Genomic DNA, 17,453 nt, shown 5'->3' with positions numbered 1-17,453 from the left:
ATTTTTTTTTAAATCGCGCGAGTAACGTTTTGAGTCATCGGCTTTGTTATTGGTTTGATACTTCACTCCACAAGTTACTCTTCTGCATCTAACTTCTCACTTCAACATAAGACATGTACCCAAAGTCCCCAATTATTTGTGGGATATATTCCAGTCTCTGTCTTCCCCTACAGTTTTTACCCTTCACAGCTCTCTCATGTACCATGGGGATTAATGCCTAATGTCTTAACACATTTCCTATCATCCTCTTCCTCTACTCAGTGTTTTCCTAATATTCCTTTCTTGAGAGATTCTGCGAATAACGTCCTCCTTCCACATCATACGTATCAATATATTTTTAACATTCCTCTGTAGTATCACATCTAGAACGCTTCGATACTCTTCCGTTCCGGTTTTTCCACTGTCCATCATTCACTGCCATACGATCCTGTGTCTCCAGACGTAAATTCTCAGAAATTTCTTCCTCCAGTCAGAGTCTATGTTTGATACTGACAGGTTTCTCTTGGACAGGAGTGCTCTCTCTCTGCCTGCGCTGGTCTGGTAATTGCGTTCTTGCTTCATCCCTCAAAAGCTACTTTGATTTCAAAGTAGAAGTATTCCTTAACTTCGTTTTAGCATTAAGTTTCTTGCTATGTCATTTCTGCCACTTCTCATTACTTCTGTCTTTTTCCTGTTTACCCTCAATCCATAGTCTTCTTTCATTAGAAAGGTCATTCCACTATACATATCTTATAATTAGCTTCACTTTCACTGAGGATAACAACGTCATCGAGGAATCGTGTCATTGATAGCGTTTCAACATGAATTTAAATCGAAATCGTGAACATTTCTATTATTTCTGTCATTGCTTTCTGGATGTAGAGATTGAACAGCATCACTGTACTTTTTTTTTTTTTTTTGGTCATCAGTCTACTGACTGGTTTGATGCGGTCCGCCACGAATTCCTTTCCTGTGCTAACCTCTTCATCTCAGAGTAGCACTTGCGGCCTACGTCCTCAATTATTTGCTTCACGTATTCCAATCTCTGTCTTCCTCTACAGTTTTTGCCCTCTACAGCTCCCTCTAGTACCATGTGAGTCATTCCCTCATGTCTTAGCAGATGTCCTATCATCCTGTCCCTTCTCCTTATCAGTATTTTCCACATATTCCTTTCCTCTTCGATTCTGCATAGAACCTCCTCATTCCTTACCTTATCAGTCTACCTAATTTTCAACATTCGTCTATAGCACCACATCTCAAATGCTTCGATTCTCTTCTGTTCCGGTTTTCCCACAGTCCATGTTTCACTACCATACAATGCTGTACTCCAGACGTACATCCTCAGAAATTTCTTCCTCAAATTAAGGCCGGTATTTGATATTAGTAGACTTCTCTTGGCCAGAAATGCCTTTTTGCCATAGCGAGTCTGCTTTTGATGTCCTCCTTGCTCCGTCCGTCATTGGTTATTTTACTGCCTAGGTAGCAGAATTACTTAACTTCATTGACTTCGTGACCATCAATCCCGATGTTAAGATTCTCGCTGTTCTCATTTCTACTACTTCTCATTACCTTCGTCTTTCTCCGATTTACTCTCAAACCATACTGTGTACTCATTAGACTGTTCATTCCGTTCAGCAGATCATTTAATTCTTCTTCACTTTCACTAAGGATAGCAATGTCATCAGCGAATCGTATAATTGATATTCTTTCACCTTGTATATTAATTCCACTCCTGAACCTTTCTTTTATTTCCATCATTGCTTCCTCGATGTACAGATTGAAGAGTAGGGGCGAAAGGCTACACCCTTGTCTTACACCCTTCTTAACACGAGCACTTCGTTCTTGATCGTCCACTCTTATTATTCCCTCTTGGTTGTTGTACATATTGTATATGACCCGTCTCTCCCTATCGCTTACCCCTACTTTTTTTCAGAATCTCGAACAGCTTGTACCATTTTATACTGTCGAACGCTTTTTTCAGGTCGACAAATCCTATGAAAGTGTCTTGATTTTTCTTTAGCCTTGCTTCCATTATTAGCCGTGACGTCAGAATTGCTTCTCTCGTCCCTTTACTTTTCCTAAAGCCAAACTGATGGTCACCTAGCGCATTCTCAATTTTCTTTTCCATTCTTCTGTATATTATTCTTGTAAGCAGCTTCGATGCATGAGCTGTTAAGCTGATTGTGCGATAATTCTCGCACTTGTCAGCTCTTGCCGTCTTCGGAATTGTGTGGATGGTGCTTTTCCGAAAGTCAGATGGTATGTCGCCAGACTCCTATATTCTAAACACCGACGTGAATAGTCGTTTTGTTGCCACTTCCCCCAATGATTTTAGAAATTCTGATGAAATGTTATCTATCCCTTTTGCCTTATTTGACCGTAAGTCCTCCAAAGCTCTTTTAAATTCCGATTCTAATACTGGATCCCCTATCTCTTCTAAATCGACTCCTGTTTCTTCTTCTATCACATCAGACAAATCTTCACTCTCATAGAGGCTTTCAATGTGTTCTTTCCACCTATCTGCTCTCTCCTCTGCATTTAACAGTGGAATTCCCGTTGCACTCTTAATGTTACCACCGTTGCTTTTAATGTCACCACAGGTTGTTTTGACTTTCCTGTATGCTGAGTCTGTCCTTCCGACAGTCATATCTTTTTCGATGTCTTAACATTTTTACTGCAGCCATTTCGTCTTAGCTTCCCTGCACTTCCTATTTATTTCATTCCTCAACGACTTGTATTTCTGTATTCCTGATTTTCCCGGAACATGTTTGTACTTCCTCCTTTCATCAATCAACCGAAGTATTTCTTCTGTTACCCATGGTTTCTTCGCAGCTACCTTCTTTGTACCTATGTTTTGCTTCCCAAATTCGGTGATGGCCCTTTTTAGAGATGCCCATTCCTCTTCAACTGTACTGCCTACTGCGCTATTCCTTATTGCTGTATCTATAGCGTTAGAGAACTTCAAACGTATCTCGTCATTCCTTAGTATTTCCGTATCCTACTTCTTTGCGTATTAATTCTTCCTGACTAATGTCTTGAACTTCAGCCTACTCTTCATCACTACTATATTGTGATCTGAGTCTATACCTGCTCCTGGGTACGCCTTACATTCCAGTATCTGATTTCGGAATCTCTGTCTGACCATGATGTAATCTAATTGAAATCTTCCCGTATCTCCCGGCCTTTTCCAAGTATACCTCCTCCTCTTGTGATTCTTGAACAGGCTATTCGCTATTACTTGCTGAAACTTGTTACAGAACTCAATTAGTCTTTCTCCTCTTTAATTCCTTGTCCCAAGCCCTTATTCTCCTGTAACCTTTTCTTCTACTCCTTCCCCTACAACTGCATTCCAGTCGCCCATGACTATTAGATTTTCGTCCCCCTTTACATACTGCATTACCCTTTCAATATCCTCATACACTTTCTCTATCTGTTCATCTTCAGCTTGCGACGTCGGCATGTATACCTGAACTCACTCTCTGCCCTACCTTCCTATTCATAACGAATTCTACACCTGTTATACTGTACTACACCCCTTCTAATCCGAGATTGGTCCTTCTTGGTTTTCTACATACTGTATATTGCCCGTCCTCCTCTACAGCTTACTCCACTTTCTCTCATAATTTGAAACATACCACACCACTTTACATTAATAAATGCTTTTTCTAAGTCGACAAATCCTAGGATGATGCCTTGATTATTCTTCAGTCTTACCTCAGTTATAGAACGCAAGGTCAGAAGTGCCTCTCTGTTACCTTTTCCTTTCCTAGACCCAAACTGATCGTCATATATCTGATCCTCAATATTCTTTTCCATTCATATGTATATTGGTCTTGTCAGCAGCTGGGATGTGTGAGCTCTTAAACTGATTGTGCAATAGTTCTCTCATCTACTATCTGCCATTGTTATATTCGGAATGTATTTTTCCGAAAGTCTAATGATATATCGCCAGTCTAATAGATCTCACACGCCAACTTGAACAGTCATTTGGTTGCCACTTCCCCCAATGATTTTAGAAATTCCGGTATAACGTTATCTGTCCTTTATGTCTTACATAATCTCGTCTTCAAAACCCCTTTTCAGACTCTGACTATAACAATGGATCCTCTATATTCTTCATATCGACTTCAGTTTCTTCTTCTATTACGTGATCAAATAAGTCCTGACCTTCGTAGAGGCCTTCAGTTTAGTTTTTCCACCTACCTGTTGTCTCCGTTGCGTTTCATAGAGGAATTACCACTGCATTATTAAAGGTACCAAGCCCGCTTTCAGTTTCACTGAATGTTGTTTTGACTTTTCTGTAGGCGGAGTCAGTCTTTCTGACGGTCATTTCTTTTTTGATTTTTTCATATTTTTGCTGCAGCCATTTCACCTTGGCTGTCCTTCCTTTTTATTTAGTTCCTAAGTTATTTATATTCCTATCTTTCCCTGAACATTTTTGTAATGCCATGTTCTTTCGGTTAATTGCAGAATTTCTTCAGTTACCAACTGTTCCTGCGCAGACACCTTGCTTTCACCTAAGTTTATCTTCCACTTCTCTTCAACTGAATTACCTACTCTATTATTCTTCATCTTCATCTCATTAGCAAACTTCAGCCAGGTATCATCACTCCTCAAAAATTCAGTACCTCTTTTCTTTCCATAGTGATTTCTATGGTTTCTTAAATTACCAGACTGTGATGTAAATCCATATCTGCTCCAATTCGAAATCTCTGACTGACCATGACATAATGCACCAGTAAACGTCCCTTGTCTCCGGCTCTTTTAGAAGTATGCTCCCCAACTCTTTGTTGTTCAGATTACTAGAGACGACATATTACAAAGCGACTCTTTACGCTTTTTTCATGAGAATTTTTGCAGCCCACTCCGGAAAGCTCGACGTTTCCTGTCCGCCAGTACATGAGGTCTGCGTGGCCTTGACTTAGCTGCCGTTGTCCCTTTGCCTTTCCACTTCACAGTCACTTCACCGTCAGTCGATTTGGGTAGAACAGGGTTGAAGTGTCCCTGATGGACATGTTAAACAGGTGACATCCAATCACTTATCTACGTTAGAAGTCACTGAGCTCTGCTGACCGATGCATTCTGCTTGTTTTAGTGCTTCTCTGATGACAGCACAATGCTCCCCACCTCTTTTTATGCAGACAGATCCGCCTCTAATGAGGTCTAGTGGCTAGTTCCGCGTTACGTGGTGCCACACGGATACTTTCTATCAGATAGTGCATGCACTTTCGTATGCATGAACACTAACTTTTGTCTGTTATCTACCCTAAAATGTTATTCCACTGAAAGATACTTCTGCACAGTTTGTAGTTCACTAATGTCTATAACGATCGTACGCTGAGCTTGTTAGGAAGGATTTTTTATTTTCCTTATATCCTCTGTTCTGTTGAAGATGCACACCCAGAGTCATAGAACTTCCTGCTTTGTTTCTTCTTGGCGATATTCATCATCATAATCACAATAATGATAATCATCCTTTTAACAACTAATCCTGCATAATGGTGTCTTCCAAACTTTCCTATTTGTTACACCCTTCTTCTGTACCTTCCAATGTACCAGGTTGTAACGTCTCCTCTATCATCTTTAGTTTATTTTTAAATAAGATTTTCCTGTAAGATGGCGCATACGAGCAGAATTTTCTCGCTTTACGCTCTTAGTCCAGAGAGATTGACAATGCTACTGGAAATTTTCATCTCTGGAATTCGCCTACATTCGTCTACCATGCGATATTAAGAAAAGAGGTTCAATTGTTTGAATAAAAAGAAATTCGAGATTTTGTAGCATGTCAATGTGTCATCTAGCCCTATTAAAATAAAAACGTAAGTCTCGCTGATAACTGTCTTTTATCTCGCGAATTAAGTAAGATAGTCAATGCGAATCTTTTTCAGAATTTTCAGCTACTGTTTCAGGAGATCAGAAGTAATGCTTCCCAACCCCAAACCAGGCACGCTCTAGCAGGTATTTCAATATCTAATGTCTTTTTTGCACTCTTATATCAACAGAGGGCACGGGAGATTATAAACTATATGTTACCCAATGTCATTTAACTACGACGCTGCCTCAGTTTCATAACCCTTCGAACCTAGGAAAGTGTATTCTCGGTCTGTCTTGCGTCCATTCTTCTGGCTACATGTCGTGCCACCTCCGTTTCACTTTCTGTACAGTGATACTTACGTCGTCCACTACTGACATTTAGCAGATCCATTTGTTTCTTATTTTGTCGGTCCTACTTATTACTGTCTTTTTTATTCATTCCTAAATAATCCACTATTTTAATAATCCTTTGTAATTAAAAACTGGCAATACACACTAACAGCCGACACTCAGCTTAAGACACAGTGGAAGCATTGATTTTTAAAGTCAGACTTCGACGTTCACATCAGACCACGTTTACTTCTTAGTTTCCTCCTTTTACTGTCCATTCATCCGTATTTTTCAGCTGGTCTGAAAACATAAACTCATAAACATTTTCAGAGGCTTAATTATTGATATGTAGTATTGTACTTTAGATGTTCTGATTATACTTTATCTTCATCTTATCGTAACTGGTTTTGAGGCCTGTTTCCTAACTTTCTCCCATTTACTGAAGATAATTCACCACAAGCAGAACGTAGATGGTTCAGGTACGTTCCATATTACGTATTTTTTCTTCACTCCTTAGCGATAGATAGTTGTCAAGGGATGAGAATAACTGATGTAGTACGTGACCTCTTCTCCTGATTCTTCTCCTACATTTTTATGCAAAGATTTTCCCGGCCCATTATGGCAGGTTGTTATAGCAACGGGTTAAAAAGTGTTTCAGAACAAAAACAGACACGGTTGCGAAGTTCTTTGCTTTCAACGAGGCGTGTAAGCCTTTTGGGGCATTTTCAGATTTTCTACAAGAACAAGAAACCAATAAGTTAAAAAAGGAGGGAAAAGGCATGGTCCTATCTTGCATGGCTACGCAGACAAAATCAACTGAAGGTAATGAAGACTTACGTAAAATTAGCTACAGACGTGATCCTTTGAAATTCTATGTTTATGTGAAAAATGGCAAACGTGGAAAGTGTTGTTTTGATAACAATGCCGACTGAAACGAGCAACGGAAACATGGGGTAAGAAAAGGTACAGTTTTCCTGATACAATAATGTACCTGTTAGCATGACGTGCAGCCTGTTCGATGGTACGCTGGATATGCAGTTTGCAAGACTTGCACTTGTGGTCTGTATGGTAGATTCTCACTGTCATCACGGAACGGCCGTTGCATATCAGAATAGCACTAACCATAGTATGAAAATGTTTACAAAGTGACCTGGTAATGAAGTACAATGTTCCATTTGGTTTAAAAGATTAAACATTTGTCAGCCATTTATATGAAACAGTAAAAAGGCAATGAAATTATGTTAGCAGTAATAAATTAAAAACTTAACAGCAATCCATTCGCGGTTAGCAGTAAAAACAGGAATTAGCTGATCTTTAGCCTATGTCTACATAATTTGTATTTATTTGCTGGTAGCCATTGAAATTGGACAAATTAACACTAGAAATTGGGTTCTTCAACCTCAGATCTCGCCCTTTCGCACTGACTATTCGTACTGCTAAAACAGTGCTATGAACCGCGTGTGCAAAACTATTTTTTAGCTGACCTTCAAGAAATTAGTCATCAGGAGAAAACTGGTGATTTTTTTAGTACAGAACGACTTATCATGTTTGGAGAAAAGCAGCGAAAGTTGGGCTGACTAAGTGCTCCTTTATTCTATCCTTTATTTTAATATTTTCATTCTAAGTGTCTCGAAACAAAGGGAGTCAACATTTTTCTATCTTTGTTCGATGTTACGTTTATTGTAGGAAATAACAGAAAAAAACCAAGAATCGGTTATTTCAGGAACTGATTATTTTGAGCTTTCTTAGTATTTAGATTATACTGGCGAGGAAAAGTATCGATATAACCGTAGTTTCAGCAGTAATCGCCACCTCTTTGCGGAAGATTCTCCGTCGAAGACTGCCACTGCATTGACTGGGAGCAGAAGTACCTACTATACCTACTATAAGCCAATAAGTTTAATTGCCATTTCTGGGATTCGCTTTTTTAGTGTCACCAGATGCTGATCACACTACGAGTACTTTACATTCCTCTTAATTTTGAGTACTTGAAAAGAGATTCCTCATAAATGCTTGCATTGGTGCACCTCAGATAATGGTATCACCAATGAAAAAACAACATAACACAACCCGTGGATGTTCGTGTTTTGTAATCAAATTTCATAAATCATTAATAACATGGAGTATCAAATCATAAAAGCAAACGCTGCAAAAAATCTGTGAGAATGACAGAAAAATAAGACTGAAACCTGCGAAGATAGTTAAACAATTGAATCAGTGCAGTGCAAATTCGATTCCAGCTTCTGATGTCATTATCGGAGAAGCAGCTGTAATGAACATGTGAAGGAAGAAACCAAAAGTGACGATAATACTCTGTCAGATATGTTATTCTTTTGCAAAACTGTAATTAATTCTATAAAAACTAAAGAGACGTAAGTAACCATCTGTCTGTAAAGATTAGGATATTAATGCAGATGGTGCTTTGTCAAAAAAGCTAAAAGTGCCTGATGAAGGAACTTATCAATTTTCGGAGAACGGAAAACAGAGAGGAACCTAAGTAATAAGAATACGCTACCCTAGGTGAGCGAAGAACGCAATTTCTATGCAGTATCTCGCAGTTGGCGCATTAGAGTGAAACAAGAAGGCCATGTAGACATGCAGACCAGACATCTTGCTCTTTACTTCAGCGTAGAATAACTTGAAAAAGTTAAGCAGTCGTACGACATCGAATTCAGATGAAATGAGGTTGATGAAATATATTCAATGTTTCAAGTAGAATCCCAAATAATTTACTTCGGAAGTACTTTCGCTTTCAAAAGGCCTCGACGCATCTAACAAACGCCAAATACGTGTGATTTGAGGACTCTTTGATTAACTTTAAACGATATTGTAAGTCGAGCTGACAGTCTGCCAACTAATAATCTCGTCGTCGCAGTCCCTTTGCGATGCAATCCACGACCAGCACACTACAGTTTCATCGAAAAGCTCGGAACAGAGTAAAAAAGACAGAATAAAATCTCGACAAATCATATCAAATGGAGCATGTCAGTTTCTGAGGAATAAATACGGTTTAATCTTACTTTAATATGTCTCATCACAGCAGTCCAGATGTAGGTCGCGGTGATTACTTTCGGTAGTACACCAGTTCCTTAAGATAGGCATTTGGGGCGCACAGGGACTGCATGACTTTTATTTCTGGTGTGGCAATCATGTTCCATGAGCAGTCATGGAGCTACATCAGCAGTTCCTTGAAACCACATCTTATAAGGGGGACACTCACTATGTCACTCTCAGACAGAGTGGAATCTTCGCTTAGCGAAAGAAGGGCGAAAATGAAGGGACACTTCTTTTGTTTTAGGTGACAACACTGAAAAGTTTCCGAAAAGAGACAGTGCAACAGTACTCACGCATCATGTTATACCAAACAAGTTGGTAGCGTAGTGCGTAACAGCAATGTGTCAACATTTTGGGCTCCTAGTCCAAAATCCATTGCTACGTTAACTTCTCTTTCTGTCGTATATGTATGTATCAATGACATAAGTATTTTTGTGCATCGGCAAATAAAATGCAGTTATTTCCAAAAAGAATAAGCAATTAAAATCTTATGAAAACCATATAATTCCAGTACACCAGTTTTTGCTTTGATATTTCATTTTATACTCCAATAGAATCAGTGTGGTCCCCAGAGTCATATGTAACATAAATATGTACAAAGCATATAAGATCGAAGCACCAACAGAAACTTTCGGAATCAAATTTTCTATAGTCACCGTCTTGAATGTGAATATCAATAGGAAAAGCAACTTCACTGACTTTCCTAAGTAACTTCCGAACTGGTGATAATTTTGCAGCATGCCTAGAAACTCAAAGCACTTTTACAAAGTCTTGAACCTGTAATTTTTCGAAGTCGAAACTGAGCATTTTATTGCTAATTCGTGATAGTTTAGGTCACCTTCATGAAACCTAGAATAATGGATAGAAGTATGTAAGGCAAAAGGTTAGGACCTATGTCCCATCATGTGTCATTTCCTGTTACTACTGACATAAATAGTTCTGGAACAGGTAGGCCTTTAGCAATCACAATTTTAGTCAATTACAACACAGAATGAGCAAGACATATGGCAATATAAACAAGTTGGCCTTGATTAATAAGAGTCTCAGCTAACCCAAATTATGATATAGCTCCTAATTAAAAGGGAACAGGCAGGCCGCCAATGATAACAGCTTAAGTTAAGTAATATTACCAAATAGAAAACAGGTAGACATTCAGTAATAAGAGCTTCACTTAAGTAAAGTTTCCAAATAGCCAACTGACAGACCTTCAAAATGAACACATAGGGAAAAAACAGGAAGAAATAAATATTTACATAATACACACAATAGTAAGAAAGTACTTACATAATACGCACAGGAGGAACAAATCAATGTTTACATAATAAACGCGTTTTCACTAGTTATGTCCAGTATTTTGCAACATTAATTGCATTGCTATAAGGCCAGTTCCAGTCTTCTACAAGAGTATGGCCAGAGACGACGCTCCATGAGATGGCTTGTAGTTTGTTCATCTCCACACTCACACAATGTGTCTCCGCCTTGTGCGATGCCCCATTTCTTCAAGTTGCCCTTCGTTCTTGCAACACCAATGTGCAGTCTGTTCAAGGAATTCCATGTGCACCATCCTTCTTGGTGACCAGGTGGCAGTGTTTCTTCAATTACGGCTCGCTCTGGAGGGACAGGATGTCTTTCGTTCCACAGTTCAGCCATGGCTATACTTTTGTCTCTGTCAATTGGAACAGAAGACTGTAGCAAGCTTTTCGTGGACTTCAGTCGAGGTGGTGGCGGCTGATGTTCGCGCGGTGAAAGGGGCCTCTATTCCTATTATGTCGCCGTGCCTGAAGACGGTGAGGTAACCTAATGTTAATCCTGGCACATTTCCAATATTTTCTAGGTTTTTCAAGAGAAACGGACGAAGGCTGGAGGTCACTGACTTCCCACAAGTTGAACAGAGAAGAACTGATGGGATATGCAAACAAGAGAACGGTAGGAACTGCATTGGATGCTTCGTGCTATCCAGTGTTTAATGCAAAATTGAGCCAAGCAAGGAGGTATCCTACTTTCTCCGAGACTTATGACGGTAAATGAAGAAAGCTGACTTAAGGCTGCGATTCACTCTCCCAGCTAACGATGTTTGGTGATAATATGGCGTGGTGGTTTGGTGCTTAACAGCGTTACGAAAGCAACACTGCTTAGACCGTTCAGACACAAAGCCGGAGCGTTATCGCTAACAAGACCCTAAGATGGTCTACACAAGCTGATGATCTTGGTCAGACGTGCAATGATAATGGCTGCCGTAAACCGAAGATTAGGGATTAACCATACAAATCTGGAAAACTCATCAGCAACCACCAGAATATATCGGCTTCGTACGAGGAAGAGGCCATACGTAATCGATAAAGAGTTTGTCCATAGTATTCTGCTCGCCCTTGGATTGTAACAACCCATTCGGAGGACTATTACTGCGTGTAGACCTCTTACAGGCTTCACACTCACCCACTAATGGCCTGATATTCTTATACAACATGGACCAAGTGAGGTGTGCCTTAACTTTCTCCAAGGTTTTATAGGGGCCCAGATGTCCTCCCACTAGAGAGGTATGAAAATATTGGAAAACAGGAGACACCAGATCCTGAGGCAAAATAGTGTGAAAGTACCTCGCTTCGTTAACGTGTTTACGTAATATGCCATTCCTGATGGAGTAGTCGCTAACCTCACCACTAGATAAGAGTTACTTTCTAGACCTTGATCCGGTTTTGTTTTAAGATCCACAAACAACAAGGGAGCTTCAGCTAAAATGGTATACGCAGTGGGTAAGATTCACTAACGCTCTTATTCTCGACAGCCCCCTCGACATGCGACTGAGGGCGTCGGCGACGTGGTTGTCAGATCCTTTTATGTATCTCACCTTGAAATGAAATGCGGAGCTGCGGGCCGCACATCTGACAATCCTACCAGTTTTTTTGGTCGAGCCAACATCCAACTTAGAGCCTGATTGTACGTCTCGGGGTCAAATTCCCTATGCTCAAGAAAGTACTGGAACTTCTCTAAGGCGAAAAGCACAGCCAGTGCCTCGCACTCACAAAAGGAGTAATTCATCTCGGGACCAGACAGCTTCTAGACGCGAAAGCTACTGGGCGTCTTATACCTTGATCCTCCTGCAACAACACTGGAGCAACACTGGAATTGTCACGCCAGTTTGAACGATAAATCTTTTGTCAAAATCCGCGACGGCTAAGACCGGCGGGTTGGTGACAGCGTCCTTGTAGCTTCAAAAGACGCCTGTTGGCTCTCACCCCAGACAAATTTCTTCCCCTTCCTACATATTTTCTTCAAGAGAGTGGCCAGCTGGGCAAAATCAGGGACAGATCGGCGAAAATAATTTGCCATACCAATAAATCTGGCTATCTTCTTCCTACTTCGAGGGCGAGGAAATTTCTTAAACGCCTTAGTTCGTTCCTGTTCAATCCTAATGCCGTCCTCGGAAGTTAAATGGCGCAATCTGTGTAATCTGGACGGCTTGACGGTCAACCTCGAATCCCGAAACTTGACGAGAACCTCCGGAAGATGGGAAATATCATCCTCAACCCAGTCATTATAAATGACAACATCGTAAAGGTAATTAAAGACACAAGAAATCTTCAAGTCACTCAGGATATGATCTAACAAACGCCACCCCAGTGGACAAGCCGAACGACAACCAGTTCAACTCATAAATCTTCCAATCAATGCAGAACGAGGTGACATGTTTAGGTTCCTCAGTAAGAGGTATCTGATAATACGCTTTGTTGAGATCAAGCACCTGAATCATTTAGCGCCTGAAAACCAGGTAAAGCAGTTGTGAAGATCCGGCAAGTGAACGGATTCTAAGATGACCTTTCTATTACGATGTCTACAATCAACCACCGGTCTGTAGTCCTGGCCCTGAGCTTTAGGAACGAGAAAAATCTGTGAGGCGTAGGGAGATGTCGATGGCCTAATGACCCCCTTCTTCAACACACTCGCCAATTTCCGTCTCAAGGTTTTCATTTTGGATGGTGAAAGGCGATATGGAGACTGTCGCGCTGGAATATCGTCAGCCAAGTGTATTTGGTACTATATGGCATTAGTAACGGACTGCTTATTAGAGAAAACATCCGAAAACTCTCCCAATAAATTCAACAACAGCCCTGCATTACCAGGCTCAAGATGGGCCGCATCAAACTTACCAGAGCTACAGTTTGCCGAATCTCCCAACCTTGCGCAACGACGAGAGCAAAAGGCTATCTTGTCACTAGGCGAAAACCTAAAAGACGGTGCAGCCTGCAAAGTCAAGAACTAATCCAGTTTTCTGAATGAAATCGTACCTGGTCAAAAAAGTGAGAGCTAAATGTTTAACAAGCAAGATCGTAACGGGCCCCGATAAATTACAAATGGACGAACAATGGTGCACCTCGCTGACCAGAGGCAACAGTTGCCCATTGGTCACATGACAACTCTCAGGGCATGGGCGTACAGAAGATAATTTACATAAATGCCCAACCTCCAAATACAAATTATAATTAAACGAGGGCACGGAGCTACCAGAATCCAACAGCACGCACAATGGTTCTTATCCTATATGGGCACAGATAAACGGGAGGGCAGTACAGGAAGGAGCTTGAGTACACGCGCACCTTGCCGCACGCCTCCGACAGAAACAATCCCCATCCCCGTATTCTTCATCTGGCGTCGTTTCACAGGTGTAGGGGCTCGTGTTATAAGACACGCATGCAACAAGTGATTGCGGTCGCCACTTAGAAAACAACCTTTCTCAGAAAATTTGTTTGTTGCTTGAGGAGCTCTATTACTTCTCAAGGTGGGCGGAGGAGTTTCCATGTGCTCCTCACGCTTCCACTCCTCATCGGCAAATGACAGGGATTCAATGGTATCAACCAATGTTTGCATTTCCCGGAAGTTAGTGGGGTGGGAAGAAAAGGCTCAAGCCCGACGTACCCTGTTTGATACAGTATTGAGTTCCGAAACCAAGAGCCAAGGTGCCTAGGTGCACTCCCTCGAAATACTGGCTCAGCGGTTCAAATGATTCCAGCATCGACTGCTACGGTCGCAGGTTCGAATCCTGCCTCGGGCATGGATGTGTGTGATGTCCATAGGTTGGTTAGGTTTAAGTTGTTCTAAGTTCTAGGGGACTGATGACCACAGATGTTAAGTCCCATAGAGCTCAGAGCCATTTGAACCATTTGATGACAGCATCCTCCAGAAGTATTTGCGTTCTAACTCGTTCTGCGTCCACAGCGAGAGCTTCCTATCGACTATCTGTCCTCTTAGTTGTCCTATTGAGTTCTTCCACTTTAAGACTTCAGATATAAAATCACACAGAGTACCTTGCGTCAAGGGGTAAAGTAATGTATCCGCCTGAAATTGAAATAGTACGAACAGCCACAAAAACTGCTTGACACGGCCAAAGGTAGCGAGTGAAAGCTCTGGAACCGCTGAGCAGGTACATAATGGGGTTGGACAGTCTAGAGAAATGATTAAATAGAGTGCTATCTCAACCTTGGGCCCCAGATGCATGATCAAAGAACTGATTTGTAGCTGCTGGACTTGCTTCCGCTTCCTGACTTTCCAAGCTTAAGGACACTGCTTGGACATGCAAAACCCTCGCTCGATCATTCAACCGCTCCACCCTGGTACCTTCAGGTTGGCTAAGTGAAACTATGCTGTTGCCAGACCACCAGCTGCCACCCACCTTCATCACACAGTACCTAGATGGCTGGGTTTTTGCCGACTTCCCTTACAAAAGCCTTCGAACAGGAGGTAAGTACCTTTCCCTTGTACTACAACAGGGTACCAGTTTCAATCGCTGGACTCCGTGCCCAAGTTGCTAGCGCCGGTGCTCGCCTCACTCGCCAGGAAGACCCCACAATGTCCTCCTCACTCCGTTACCACTCCCCAACACGCCATGTCCCTTATCAACAACCTCAAGCATACACCGTTGTGGCCTCAAACCACAGAGACGCCAGACGGGAGTTCGAGCTAATGGCGCCAGAAATTTCAAGGCGACGCCAGCAACCCAGCCACAGTTCACTTGTTTTATTAAGGAAAGTCTTTTGTCTAAATGCTATGATGATATGCTGCAAATCATTTGAATTTGTACAGCGCAGCTGGCCCGAGTGGCCGTGCGGTTCTGGGCGCTACAGTCTGGAACCGAGCGACCGCTACGGTCGCAGGTTCGAATCCTGCCTCGGGCATGGATGTGTGTGATGTCCTTAGGGTAGTTAGGTTCAATTAGTTCTAAGTTCTAGGCGACTGATGACCTGAGAAGTTAAGTCGCGTAGTACTCAGAGCCATTAAACCATTGTACAGCGCATACTGAATAACATTTTGCGTTAGTTTATTGAACACATCAGATAAACATAAGAGATAAATTAATCATCAGCAGCACAGTCTCCCACATTATGCAGAATAGTCTTACAGTGCTTGGATAATGTTTGACTTTACGCCTGTATGTTGGTAGATTTAACATCCTTGTATGTTATTCTGTGTTAAGAGGCAGTCAGGCGTGCAACTAAGCTTAACATTGAGGCGAGAGATTTTGCAAATTCTAACACTGACTGTGCAACTGGTATACGTATAGATTTCTAGAAATGTATTGTTAGAATGTGCCAAACATTGTTGGTTCAAATGGCTCTGAGCACTATGGGACTTAACATCTTAGGTCATCAGTCCCCTAGAACTTAGAACTACTTAAACCTAACTAACCTAAGGATATCACACACATCCATGTCCGAGGCAGGATTCGAACCTGCGACCGTAGCGGTCCCGCGGTTCTGGACTGCAGCGCCTAGAACCGCAAGACCACCGCGGCCGGCCCAAAAATTGTTAATATAGAGGATGCACCACAAATTTTACTTAAGCTCTCTTCGTTTACCGTCGGCCAGAGTGGCCGAGCGGTTCTAGACGCTATAGTCTGGTATCGCGCGACCGCTACGGTCGCAGGTTCGAATCCTGCCTCGTGCATGGATGTGTGTGCTGTCCTTAGGTTAGTTAGGTTTAAGTAGTTCTAAGTTCTAGGGGACTGATGACCTCAGAAGTTAAGTCCCATAGTGCTCAGAGCCATTTGAACCATTTTTTCTACGTTTACCCTTTGCTCATGCACCCCACCTTTCACATGTCCTTGAAGGCCTAATGGTAACAACTGGCTGCCGTCTCATCGTCAGCTCTTAGGCATCACCGGAGGCAGATATGGAGGTGAATGTGGTCAGCTCACTGCTCTCCTAGCCATAGTCAGTTTTCTTAACGGGTGCCGCACCTTCTCAGTGAAGTAGCTCCTCGATTGGCTGCAAAAGAATGGAGTGCAAAAAGGACTGAATAAATTCCGCTTGCCAACAGCACTCGGCAGATCTGGGTCATTTTTCATCCACTTTGCCCATCGGATCGGTAGGTGAGAGCATTGAGTGCCTTTGTTTTCTAAGGTGAGCACATACATTATCCTGTATGCATTTCGGAAGCGATGTCACACGGTTCTAGCTAACCGAGGCGCTGTTGTCAGTTCTCCTGTCGCCATCCTATCGAGAGCAAGCTGCCGTAGCTCCATGCAAGCACACTGCAGAGTGCACAGTGCCGCGAACCTGAAGCGGCAAGCGGCTGACACAGGCATACTATTTCTTCGCTGAACTGAAATGTGTTTAGCGTACACAGTGTTGCTCTAATTTCGCTGACCACATGTTTCCATGCATGCATAATAACGGCAGGGCATTTGACAGTGTTCTTGAAAGTGTCATAACTACCATATTAATTCATTTTATTCTCATTCACATTGACATCTTATTTGGATTTTACATTTTGGAATATGAGCTAGAAATGGTGTGCAGTACAACATTTAACAAATACATCTATAAAAGCACCTGAAAATTGTTCAAGGGAATTTCAGTGAATAATAAGACACATAAAATGTGGTTGCAACTCGCTTCTAGGGATCTAAGTGATGAAGTATCCTACTTCCCTCTATGATACATCAACGATTTGGGTCTTATAAACAAAATTTTAAAAACACCTTTTGGAGAGCGTGTGGCGAATAGAGCTAGTGAAGTTCGCTGTAGTTTATAACATGCATCTGATAACTCAAAATGTTTCACGCGTGGTGGTATTGTTGTCTAAGAATATTTTGGTGGGTATCTTTCATCTCTCTATACTTTTGTTACGGGGTTCAGTCGTACGTAAATACTTGGGACAAACAAGAGTATAAAGATGAGTGCTGCTAGTTTCATTCGCAATAACTTAAGTGTTGTTCTTAGATTCCTGTCTAGCTACACACTACGAAATTGCTACGTATTCGGTAAAAAATGATGAGTTAT

This window comes from Schistocerca nitens, chromosome 6 (genome assembly GCF_023898315.1).
Source record: "Schistocerca nitens isolate TAMUIC-IGC-003100 chromosome 6, iqSchNite1.1, whole genome shotgun sequence".
In the NCBI taxonomy this organism is placed as follows: domain Eukaryota; kingdom Metazoa; phylum Arthropoda; class Insecta; order Orthoptera; family Acrididae; genus Schistocerca; species Schistocerca nitens.
Note: the sequence above shows the minus strand (reverse complement) of the source record.